The sequence below is a fragment of the Cupressus sempervirens genome, chromosome 2 (genome assembly GCF_028749045.1).
Source record: "Cupressus sempervirens isolate cs-2001-9-10 chromosome 2, ASM2874904v1, whole genome shotgun sequence".
In the NCBI taxonomy this organism is placed as follows: Eukaryota; Viridiplantae; Streptophyta; class Pinopsida; order Cupressales; family Cupressaceae; genus Cupressus; species Cupressus sempervirens.
In genome coordinates this window covers 573,046,818-573,059,433 of record NC_143119.1, presented here as the reverse complement: position 1 = coordinate 573,059,433, position 12,616 = coordinate 573,046,818, and positions in this window count along the sequence as shown.

The following is a 12,616-nucleotide window of genomic DNA, read 5'->3' as shown; positions in this document are numbered from 1 at the left end:
ACTAGTTACAAAATATATCTAGATATCATAACCTAGAATAGAAGATGAAGAGAAAGTGGTCCCACAACTTGAAACAACAAAAGGATCAAGATCAATCATCAAGTATAGTGGATGTGCAAGAAATTGCTACAACATAATTAGCCCCACCATAGAGTGACCAATGAAGAAGCCATTCTATTACCAAAGAAAATGATCATCAATTTTGTCTCTTCTCGTGCAAGTTTTGATTGTGTTAGCCTTGTCCTTTTGTAAATATTTTTTTTAAGGACAACTGTCATTTTCCCTTTAAGCCTAAAGCTTGTTGCAACCCACACTATATAAGTGAGTTCCCATGGCTAGAGGAGGGTTTGAATTTATTTCATTACATGAGTGTATGTATATTTTGAGTCTATCCATGTATACTATAAATTTTTTCTAGAATTGAATATAAAAGTTACAGTTGCTAGTCAATGTGTGTTATTTTTCTAGTAGAGTGACCACTAAAATTGTATATAGTTTCAAAGAAATGAATACAAATACAAAAAGTTGATTTCATCCCATATCTTGTCTCTATTTTTTTCTCTGAGATTTGATAGCAAAGTTTACCAAATCTTAATTGTATTTCATTTTGAATTATATTTCAATTTGCTTTTTGTTGATAATCTAATGGATTATGTAAATGCTTGATGTAAATTGAAAGAACACTATGGTTTCAAGTAAAGATATGATAAGCATGAAATTTGGGAATGAATATAGACTAGTCTTTATACAAAGTGTTAAGATAAGATCCATAAGTAGGTGTATGATCTTTGTTAGTGATAGCCTAATGGATAAGGCACTAGCCATCCTTGTGAATTGATTTGATTGGAATGTTTTACACATTACAGAAAACTTATATCAATCAAACTTTTAATTTTTCTGTTGTTTAAGAGTAAAATGTTAGCCTGTACTTGATTCATGGTATCTAGGGTTTGGTAAAATAACTAATTATCATATCTCTAGTACTATTGAATTAGAAGAAAGAAGGCTAAGTAATCTATTATTTCTAGAATTTATGTTAAGAATTTTGGTTTAAAGTAAATAAGATCAAATTCCTAAGGTAAACTTACCTAAATCTTGTAGAGTTCAAAGTGGAGAAGACTCTGATGTCTTGTTAGTTGGTCCTTTTATTTTTTTCTTAGAACACCTAGTATGATTTCTAGCAAATTCCTAGGTTTTTTTATATCATTAAAGGTAGTTTAAATTATGCCAAATTAGGATCCAACATAATGTATTAACCACTAATGTGTGCACATTTAGTGATGAATAGGACATATGTAATGATGATTCATTTAATATTTTAATCTAATATATTATTCTATTATGGATGGTGTTGGGGTTATAATTTAATAGTACTAGAAGACAACACATGATATGATACCTAGGGTTTAGCTACTTCCCACAACTAGCACATGTTATTTGGATCTTGACCAATTAACATGTAGTAATGCCTTCTACACTTTTGGCTCTGCTAACCAAGGTGGGTTAACCTAGGGATCTCAACCATTTCTAAACATTATCACACTACCATTATAGAAAATTTGGTCTCTAAGACTTCTTGAAATTGTAATTGACAACAAGCTTACAACATCCAACTGAAAATGGTTAAACTTTTGCAATAAGTGATGATCAACATTGAACATCATCTCCATAAACATCATAAATTGATTTTGATTTAAAATGAATGATTTAATGCAAATCATGACTTTCTTTCTTGATTCTCAAATATCAACCAATGCCTTAATCCATCGTTATAATAGAGTCATATCAATAAATTAAATCTATTTAATTGACTTGCAATTAAATGTATTAGTTGTTAAGCCCTAAATTCCATATTTACAATATTCCTTCGACACATCAATAGCCTTATCACTTCATAGAAGAATTTACTTAACTCCTTGAATTAAATGAAGCAATAAAGTAATATATACTTCATCTAAATTAAATTTAGACAAAATGAACCTTGTTCATTTATTCTTAGAGTTATAAACACATAAAATGGAGATAAAATTGAGAAAACATACATATCTTGCAATTTCCTTTTGTATTGATCTTCTCAAGAGTGATACATATCTGTTATATAGAATGCTAAATATAATTGTAATACCCAAAAATTGGCTCATTGCCATCTCAACCAATTCTGGTCTATTTCTGATCAACTCTAAGTCCTATGTCACTAGGCAATTCTTATTCTGCCACTCGCTATTTGACTTAATTGTCAGATGCAGAAAACCCTAATCTGCATTCATCATGCTCTTTATTTAATTCCTAAAGTATTGACAGATATTAGCTACATTAAACCTATTTGATTTCAATTTAATCTAAAGTATTTATACTTTAATTAAATTAAATTATATCCTAAGGCTAATGTACTATGGAATTAAATCTATTTAATTTGATAAAAAAGTGCTTATTTTAATTAATTAAACAAAATTATTTAATTAAATAAAGAAGCTACTTCTAATTAATTAAGTGAAATTATTTAATTAAATGGGAAATCGTTCCTAATTAATTAAATGAAGTTATTAATTAAATGAGAAAAGTGTCTTTAATTAATTAAATAGGATTATTTAATTGAATAGAAAATGCATTTATGAGGTTATATCTCATTTTATTGAATTAAATATTTCTCCAAAATCTCTCTTTAGTTCAAAAAAGGAAATTTCCAGTTCATTGTTGATCAAATTAGAAGTGACCCAGATCACTTGCTCCCTTACTGAAGCCTATCTGAGTTGACTGACTCTTACACTCAGATCTCAGCTAGTTAACTCTCTTTGATTTGGGAATTTTCCTTTAGGATTGAACTTCATCTTCAATCCTGACCATTGATCTAAATCGATCTCAACCATTGACGGATTCCATGGAAGTCTATTTAAGAGACCCTCATTTCCTCATTAAGGGGGGTTGGAATTTGGATGTTATCAAATTGCTGTCACATTTTGCACTCACTTTGCTCAATTTTTCATTATATTCTAGCTTTCTATAATATCATTTAGATTAAATTATGCATACATTTAGCTTAATATCTTTCAATTTCTTCGATTAATTGATTTGCATAACATATAGATTAATCTGCATAATCATTTAGTTGCATTTAAATCCTTCATTCTTAGAAGGTCTGGTTTGCCTACACCACAAATCTGAGGATACTAAATAGGAAAAATCCTTCTAGATAGAAGGCGACAGGTCGCTCTGTTGGGCATTCTGGACGAACAATCCCATGTTTATCCCAATATGATTCCACAGGTAATGACTATGTCGAAGTGTCTATGAGGTTCAGAGGCCCACATTTCATAGGTACATTTCTGGCACCCACTGTGGGGCTCAAGAAAATCAATTTCAAAATTAGGAATTTTCATGCAAAACTATTCACTTTCGCGCGAAGATTCTGAATCTTCGCATGAAGTTTCTCTATGCTCATGCAAGAAAGTACCTAAGATCGCAAAATTCTGTGCCACACATGTTTCTTCACGTGGGCCATAAACAATTTTGTGTGATACAAAAATAACTTAATGCAAACTGTAAGGAATTTCGCGCGAAACTCAGCTAACAGAGGTTATTTTTGCATAGGTTTTCATGCTTTCTAGTTTTTTTGCTAACTGCTCACTGCTTTTGGTTTTTCTATGTTTTTTGATTTTTGAAATAGCATAAAAGCAATTTGTGGGATAATTGGAAAAGCGTTATAAGATTGCTAAAAATAGGTAAAACATATACTAAGTGCATTACGAGGATTACCAGGTAATTCTCTTTGACTGATAACACTTCGTTTGGATATAAAATGAACATCTCTTGTGTCAACCTTGTGTGTTTCCTTTCATGTTCTCATTTTAAAACACATGTGTAATTTGATACTAGGTTGTGATCTCCATTAGTTTTCATCTAGTAGGCTTAGTTACTAGTGATAGATCTAGTTAGCTATCTTGGGTTATTGGACTCACTAATCCGTCGGCCCCTCATTTTCACCCTGTTGTTGCAAGATTAGCACCACATTAAGGGGGAGGGGTCTACAGGAAAGAAGCATTAAATGCTCCACTAGGCAACCCTTTTGTGCTTTCTAGAACTCATTAGTTTCTGATTTGTAAACTCATTTTGGCTTGTGTGAGGGGTTAAATGTTCCACATATTTAGACTCACCTCACATTAGTTAAAGCGTTAAGTGTACCACCTTGTGCTCTTTGATCGCTCTTGCATAGATTTACTTTCAAGAATCAGCATCTGTACACACATAGTAATTAGGCCCCATGAAAACTATTCGTGGATCTTGAGAGAGTGGGTTCCTAGTGAAACTCCTCTCTATGATGGATTCCTTGTAGGTGGGGAGGATACTTTGAGCATCTTGCAAATAGATGAATCTTCAACTTGTTGATTGAGGCATCCTTTCTCTAGAGAGGTTGATAGATCACTGGGAGTTGATATCATAGATCTTTAAGAGATACTCTTAGTTTAGCGTGTTGGATTAATCTGTCTGCTTTGATTGGCTAAAGGTGAAAAGGTGTCAAAACCTTGAATCTGGAAGCTAAGTCCCCTAATGGTACACTATTTTGAGTTGGTCACCTTTAGAGAGGGTTAACCATAGTAGACAATCCCTCTATAGGGAAAACTATGTTGAAGGAACCTCAAGTGATAATAGCCATTTTTTCCATGGTAGTGACAACCACTGTATAAATGTCCTTGTAGAAGAAATCTCCATGGGTGTGGTTCATTGTGGGTTGTCAAATCTCCCCAGCAGCTCTTGAAGATTAAATTCTCGAACTGTGTTGAAACCTCGGTGCACCAGGATTGGAGGTCACCCCTGTGAGTCATAAAAGTTGCAAAGTCAAGCCATTACTAAAAACCTTAGAGAGGCTATGCGTGATTGCAAAAACTTTTGAAAATATACACAATTAGCTCTCTTAGGGATTAGCATGAACTAAGTCACTTGATTGTTCATGCGCAAGGTTGCTTTTGCCCTTGCTCATTGTTTTTAGACATGCTTGATATCACCTATTTTTTGTTCTACGTGCCTGTTCATATGCTTACTTACTAAAACAATCAAACATAAAATCCATAAACTTTGTCAAAATTGGTCACTGTTGTGAAACTATTTTGCCTTCTCGCACAAAATCATTTAGGTCTCACGCAAAATCATTTGGGTCTCATGCGAAATCATTTGATACTTGCGCGAAGTCATTCTATCATCGCATGAAATTAAACTATTGTCATGTATCTTCGCGTGAAGTCATTTTGTCCATGTGCAAAATTAAACACTTTCATTGACCTTCATGCAAGCTAGAAACTTCTTTGCGCAACTTTTAAAACTTCTTCGCATAGAGAGTAAACTTTATCGCACGAGACTTTGTGTCAGCATTATCAATTTGGGTCTGTTTTAACAATATGCGGCTTGCACATTGTCTTTTTCTACATCCTCTTATCGCCCCCTATTTGCAAACAATCCTAAAATAGTGACACTTCACTTAGCTGAAGACTTGCATCTCATACTTTGACTGGTCTTGTCTCTTAAGTTACCTTTTATCTTCATTTCTTAACGCTTGTCACACTTTGTGTCGCATTGGTCATAATCTCTGGCTATTCTAGCCTTTAAATCAGACCACGTGTGCCTTAGTGTACAAAATTCTTGTTATTATCTCATCCTTTTATGAGACTCAGTCTTAGTGTAGTCCTTGTCTAGGTTCTAGCCTTTTGTCCTTGTTTATGACTATCGCAACCAAAAGTAGCAACGTGTTTTATCCTCTTAGACTTAGGCATGGTCATGCCAGGGGTCATAATCATTGTAGAGGTTTCTTACCTTTGTTGCATAGTCTGTATCTTGTTTGGCTAGTGAAGCATCTTCACGATCTCCCTCACCTACCATGTCATCTCGAGTTTAGAAAACATTTTCCATAAACTTGTAACAAGTTAGGAATCCTTTGTACGAAGAGAATACTGATATAGGAAGAGGTCCTGCATTACCAAACATGATTTATGACTCCTTTTTTAGAGGACCTTTTAACACACAACACACTGATACTAAACACGTTCCTATAATGATGAATTGTGAACTTGAACATGGTAGTCATAGCAGACATCAAGAAACACCAAAGAATGACAAAGAGAAAGAGAAAGACCACAACATCAATGAGGAAAAGGAAGAGGTGGAAATACTCTCTGAACACATAGAAAAATGTTGAAGAGACAAGTACTTTCTCAAACTTTCCCAAGAAGGAGCTAAACTGCCTTCTCATTTCAATGTGGAACCATTATCACACCTGAGGAAGAAACTGAGACTTCTAAGCTCCAAAAACAACTAAAAATTATGCAAGACCAATTGGCTCAGATGATGCATGAGAAAGAGAAACCCACAAACACATACATATTGGACCTTCTTTGTCCATTTCCATTTGAAAAAAGCATAAACATGTTGCCTTTCCCACGAGGCATAGAGTTGCCCAAATATGACAAGTACTTTGGTACTACTGATCCCTAAGATCACTTGTAGGAGTTTGGTGCTTTATCCATGACACACGATCACACATACCTCATGCATTTATTCCCTAGGAGCCTAGGTGGTCAGGCTTTGGAGTGGTTCTCACATTTACCTTCTGGTATCAAGACATTTGATGAAATTGCCAATCTCTTTGTTCAGTAATATTCTCATAACATACAACACCCTATTAATATTCGAGATCTATGCAACCTTAAATAGAAAGTTGGTGAACCTTTTCTCACATTCCTCCAACGGTGGAGACAACTATACATGAAGTATTCTTGCAAAATTCTAGAAACGGAGAAGCTTGACATTTTCACTGATAACCTCCTACCTGATTTTGGATATAGAGTCCAACTTCAAGGTCCACGTACATTTGAAGACATGATTACATAGGCTATTTGTATCGAGGAATTTATGGTTAAGAAAGGTGAACTCACTCTTCAGCGAGACATAAAAAAAGGTTCCACTTCCAATAGGGATAAAACTAAACATGTCAACAAGAACTAAGAAATTGTACATGATGGAGTTGTTGACAATGTCACACCCAAACCTGCTAAGGTTGTATTTAATCTCACAGATGGTCTTATAGTGGCAAAAAATGTTGAGAAACCTTCTCTTGACAACAAAGCATCCGAAAACAAACTGAGAAACTCAAGGGCAACATGCCCCAAGTGAGAATATACACCCTTGGGAGAACCCCTGGATGTGGTTTACAAAACATTGCTACAACAGAAGCTGATTTCACCAATGGATAACCCTTGTCCCTATGATCCACATCCACATCCACCATGGTGGAATGAGACCTCATTCTATGAGTATCACCAAAACAAGGGACACAAAACTATCAACTGTATAAACTTGCACCATAAAGTCCAAGACATGATTGATGCTGGTGATCTTGTGGTAGATGGACATAACAAAAATTTAGACCACAAGGCATTCAAAGAACCTTTCCGGGCTTATGAAAAAGGAGAGACTTCGAAGCCAGAACCCTACAACAAGGTCAACTATACCTATTCCAATGATGACAATGTCATTCATATGGTTGAACCTATGGATTCTGAATATTACAACATCATTACCATTAAGGGCAAGCAGGATAACGATAAACCCAAGACACCATTTGTCTTGAGGGGCCCTACTTCCAGTGCAATGGATAATGCACCTTCACAACACTACACTAATGTTGTTACTCGATCTCATGCCAAGTTGGTTCTTAAAGGCCCTGCGCCTCCTACTTTAGATCTTGAACAACACAAAGACAAAGCCCTTGTTGGTCCATCTAGCAAAGGTGAAAAACACACAACGAACTTGATAGCAACCAATTATAGTGTTCTTGATCAGCTAAAATGAACTAATGCTCAGATTTCTATCTTTGAGCTACTTAAAATCTTGCCTGCTCATAGGCAAATTTTGGACAAATTCCTCACTGAGGCAAATGTTTTTCAAGATCTTGATCTTGAGCAATTTCAATCCATGGTAGGTCACCTAACCTCACCTTATCTTATGACCTTCTTTGAAGAAGATGACAACTCGGTAAATCACCCGCACAATTAGCCTCTACACATTGAGGTTATGATCCACCAGACATGTGTTCGTTGAGTACTCATTGACAACTGTGTTGGCCTAAATATTGTCTCTGCTGCTTTTCTTAGACAATTGAATTTTTCTAAGGACTCTATCGATCCTCAATGAAAGATCACTATCAAAGCATATGACGAAGTGGAAAAAAAGTCTCTAGGTCTTGTGGTTATACCCATTCATGTCGGTCCTATTGAAAGGGATGTGACCTATCAGGTGCTTGACATTCCCTTGGCTTACAACATTCTATTGGAACAGCCATGGATACATGAGATGCACAATGTGCCATCCACTTACCACCAATGCATCAAGTTCCCATTTCATGGCTCTGAAGTTACTATTCCTGCCACTACTAGCTACACCTACAATATGCTCAAAGCTGCTAAAACTTTTGTACCTACTAACCATGAGTCCACTAATTATCATGACAATAAGCTAAAACAAATTGAGCAATCATTCAAACTGAAAGAAACTAGCATGGGAGAGTATCACATCAAACTAGTGCTATCATTGACATCTCTCCCAGAGTCTCCTCGACATTATGGGAGACCCTCAGAGGCAAAGAAGTCATTCGTGTTGACACCTCAGACCAAGTATAATGGCACTTTTGTCAAAACTATAGTTCCCTTAGAAGATGAAAGTGAAAATAGAGCCATTGTTGCATGGCTTTATAGAGAAGAGGCTCCAATGGACCTAACAGAACAAGCTCCAGAAATTACTCCTAAGAAATATGGGTCTAGCCTTAGGCTTATTAAGCATTTTGGTTATAAGGGAACCAGCCCTATTGGGAGCAATAACAATGTCCTCATTGATCCTATCAAAGCAAAAGCTCAAAACAACAGTGATACAACTAGCCTAGGGTTTAAGAAGGTCCCTTTTCATTTCAGATCAAACAAATTCATACCTATACCTATGAGTTCATCTAAAAATGAGTCATAATCTGAGTCAAGTACTCAAGAGGAAGAACTTGATGATGAGTATTCTTACCCTCATCTTATTCCTCATGATCTCACAAAATTCTTTGCTGAACCAGATGACTTTGTGCCACGTGTTAGCACTATGAATGATACTAGTGATTCTTCTGAGGACAACACTGAGCAACTCAAATATCATTCAAAAAAGGGAGAATCTAGTCAGTCATGTCGTATTGAGTATTTGTGTAAGAATTCAAAGGCTAAAGGAGAGTATGTCCCTATCACTGCTGGGGAGTTCTATAGTCTCTCACCATGTAGCACTGATTCTCATGAATATGAATTTGACTCTCTTTTAGAAGCTACTACTAATAAAGACATTAACCAAGTGCATGTCTATGAAAATCAAATCAAAGTGGGTGAAATGTCTAGGGTTAGGTCATGGGAGTCTAATCCAACTAGTGTCCTGGAGTCATCAATTCTTGATGTTAGTATTCTGAGGCGTTTGAAGACACCTATGGACAAGGTCACCGTAGGTCTTGAATTTTTGGTCCATGCACTTAATAACTATACGATGAACGCAATTGAACCATCCACTACTCTCTCACTCACACATCTCGAGCTTATAGACTGGAAACCCAATGCATCTAATGAAGTCCCTACATTCCAAAATGACTATGCTCTCACCTGTTACCTTAACGCTATTAAACCTATAACATCTTCCACCAATGAGTAGAGCATTAATATGACTGAGGCTGACATCAAATATCTCAGTCACATAATTAAAAAGTAAAAATGCAAGAGGTTCGATGGTGAAAACTACATAGTGGCAGTGTCGGATCCCAAAAAAGTAAAAACAAAAGACACATCCAAGGGTGAAAACCTCTCTGAGGTGCCCGCGAATGAGATATTTGATGTCCTTCCCAGTCACTTCCAGGAGAGATCATCAGTGCTAATAGAGCCAACACAACCAATTAGTTTGGGCATAGAAGAACATCCTCATTTGATACATGTGGCACAGTAATTGTCACCTGAAGAGAAGGAACATTTTATTGCCTTTTTCAAAGAAAAGAAGATAAATTTTGCTTGGACATACTCTGACATGCCAGGATTGGATCCTCATCTTATCATGCATCATTTTTCCATAGTACCAGGCATCAAACTAGTTAAATAGAAGCTTCAAAAAATGCACCCTCATGTTGCATTGCTCGTCAAAGCAGAATTGGAGAAACTCCTAAAAGTTGGTTTCATTCATGCAATTGATTATGCCGAATGGATATCCAATATTGTTCCAGTTTCTAAGAATGATAAATCTATTAGGGTTTGTAAAAACTTTTGTGATCTTAATTTGGCATGTCCTAAAGATGACTTTCTGCTCCCTAATATTGACATGATTATGGACATGACGGCTGGCTATGAGATGTACTCACTTATGGATGGTTTTTCTGGATACAATCAAATAAAAATTGTGCCAAAAGACCAGGAGAAAATGGCTTTCACATGTGCATGGGGAACTTTTTGTTGGAATGTGATGCCATTTGTCTTAAAGAATGCCAGTGCTACATATCAGTGGGTTGTTACCATAATTTTTCATGATATGATGCATAAGACCATGGAGGACTATGTTGATGATACCTTGGTCAAAAGCGCTAAATGCAATACTCACCTGCAAGATTTGGGACAGATCCTAGATTGTATGGAAAAATTCAGCCTTTGACTCAATCCTAAGAAATGTGCATTTGGCATCACATCAAGAAAGTTACTAGGACACATTGTCTCTACAAAAGGAATTGAAGTAGATCCAAAAAAAGTACAAGCAATAATGGACATGCCACCACCTTGGAACATCAATCAAATGAGAGGACTACAGGAAAGGCTTCAATCTATTCATATGTTTATTTCCCAATTGGTGGATAGATCACAACCCTTCACAAAAACCTTACATAAGGGTGTGAAATTCAATTGGAGCTAGGATTGTGAGAAAAGCTTAAAATAGATCAAATAATATCTTGTCAATCCTTCAATCCTGATGCCTCCCATTCATGGGAAGCCTTTTCTTTTATACATTTTAGCCACTGAAACATCCCTAAGAATCCTGTTGGCTTAGGAAGACAATGACAACAAAGAAAGAGCCATTTATTACTTGAGTCGAACATTGGTTTCTTATGAGAAGAACTATAGCATTATTGAGAAATCTCGCTTGGTAGTTGTCTTTGCTTCCCAAAAGTTGAGACACTACATGCTTGCCCACACTACCCGGCTCATGGCTAAAATAGATCCCCTAAAGTACTTGCTCAGTAGGGCAGCTCTCACAAGAAGATTAGCTAAATGGGTCATGATACGTTGAATGCAAGGCTATCAAGGGACAGGAAATTGTAGATCAGCTAGTTGATGCACCTATATAGAGTCTTCTACCAATGAACATTGATTTCCCAGATGAGTCAATTTTGACACTCACACACCATACATGGGTTATGTTCTTTGATGGGTCCTTCACACAACAAGGATCAAGTGTTGGGTTACTCTTTATTACACCACAGACATACTCATTTCCCAAAGCATACAAGATCCTATTTCCTTGTACAAATAACATTGCTGAATATGAGGCTTTGATCGACGGTATGAAAATTGTAGCTGAATGGAGAGTGGATCAGTTAGACATCTTTGGTGACTCTCAGCTTGTTATCAATCAATTAAATGATGTGTATCAAACAAAGGATGAGAAATTAATTCCTTACAAGCGCATAGTTGATGATTTAAAGAAGTATTTTGCACACATAACCTTCTAGCAGGTTCCACGAGCAGATAATAAAGTGGTTGATGCCATGGCCACTCTAGCCTCCCTGCTACAAATGCCTTAAAATGATCTCCGACATGAGTTCTTGGTGGAAGCGTTACACTACCCAGCCTATGACACCCTCAATTCTAGGATGATCTATTCTATTATAGGAAAATAATCATCCCACTATCATCACATCTATTCCTACCTTCATAATCAAACCATTCCGAAAGGTCTGACCCAGAATGAGAAACGTTACCTAATCCGTAATGCTTCACATTATGTCATTATTGCTGACGATCTATATAGGAGAGGTCTTGATGAAACACTCCTTAGGTGTTTAGAACCTGACAAGTCCAAATGCACACTAATTGACATTCACAAAGGCATTTGTAGATCTTATTCCAATGGCCTGACACTAGCTCAGAAACTCCTTCGTGCTGGTTACTACTAGCCTAAAATGGAGCAAGAAGCTGTTAAGTATGCTAGGTCCTACAAGCAATGTCAGCTACACGAGAATCTCTTTCATGCTCTAGCTAGAGAGTTGGTTCCCTCTACTACAACATGGCCATTTCAACAATGGGCCTTTGACTTGGTGGGGCAGATTCACCCACCCTCTTCCAATGGACATAAGTTCATTATCATGGCTACAGATTATTTCACGAAATGGGTAGAGGCAGTCCCTCTCACAATTGTTGATGGAAAAAATGTAGTAATTTTTATGAAAAACTACATCATCTATAGATATGGTGTACCGTCCTCAATCATTACTGACAATGGAGGACAGTTCAAGAATAAAGACCTCAAAGAACTATGCAAGAAATTCAAGATTACACAACATTGGTCTTCCATTTATTACCCT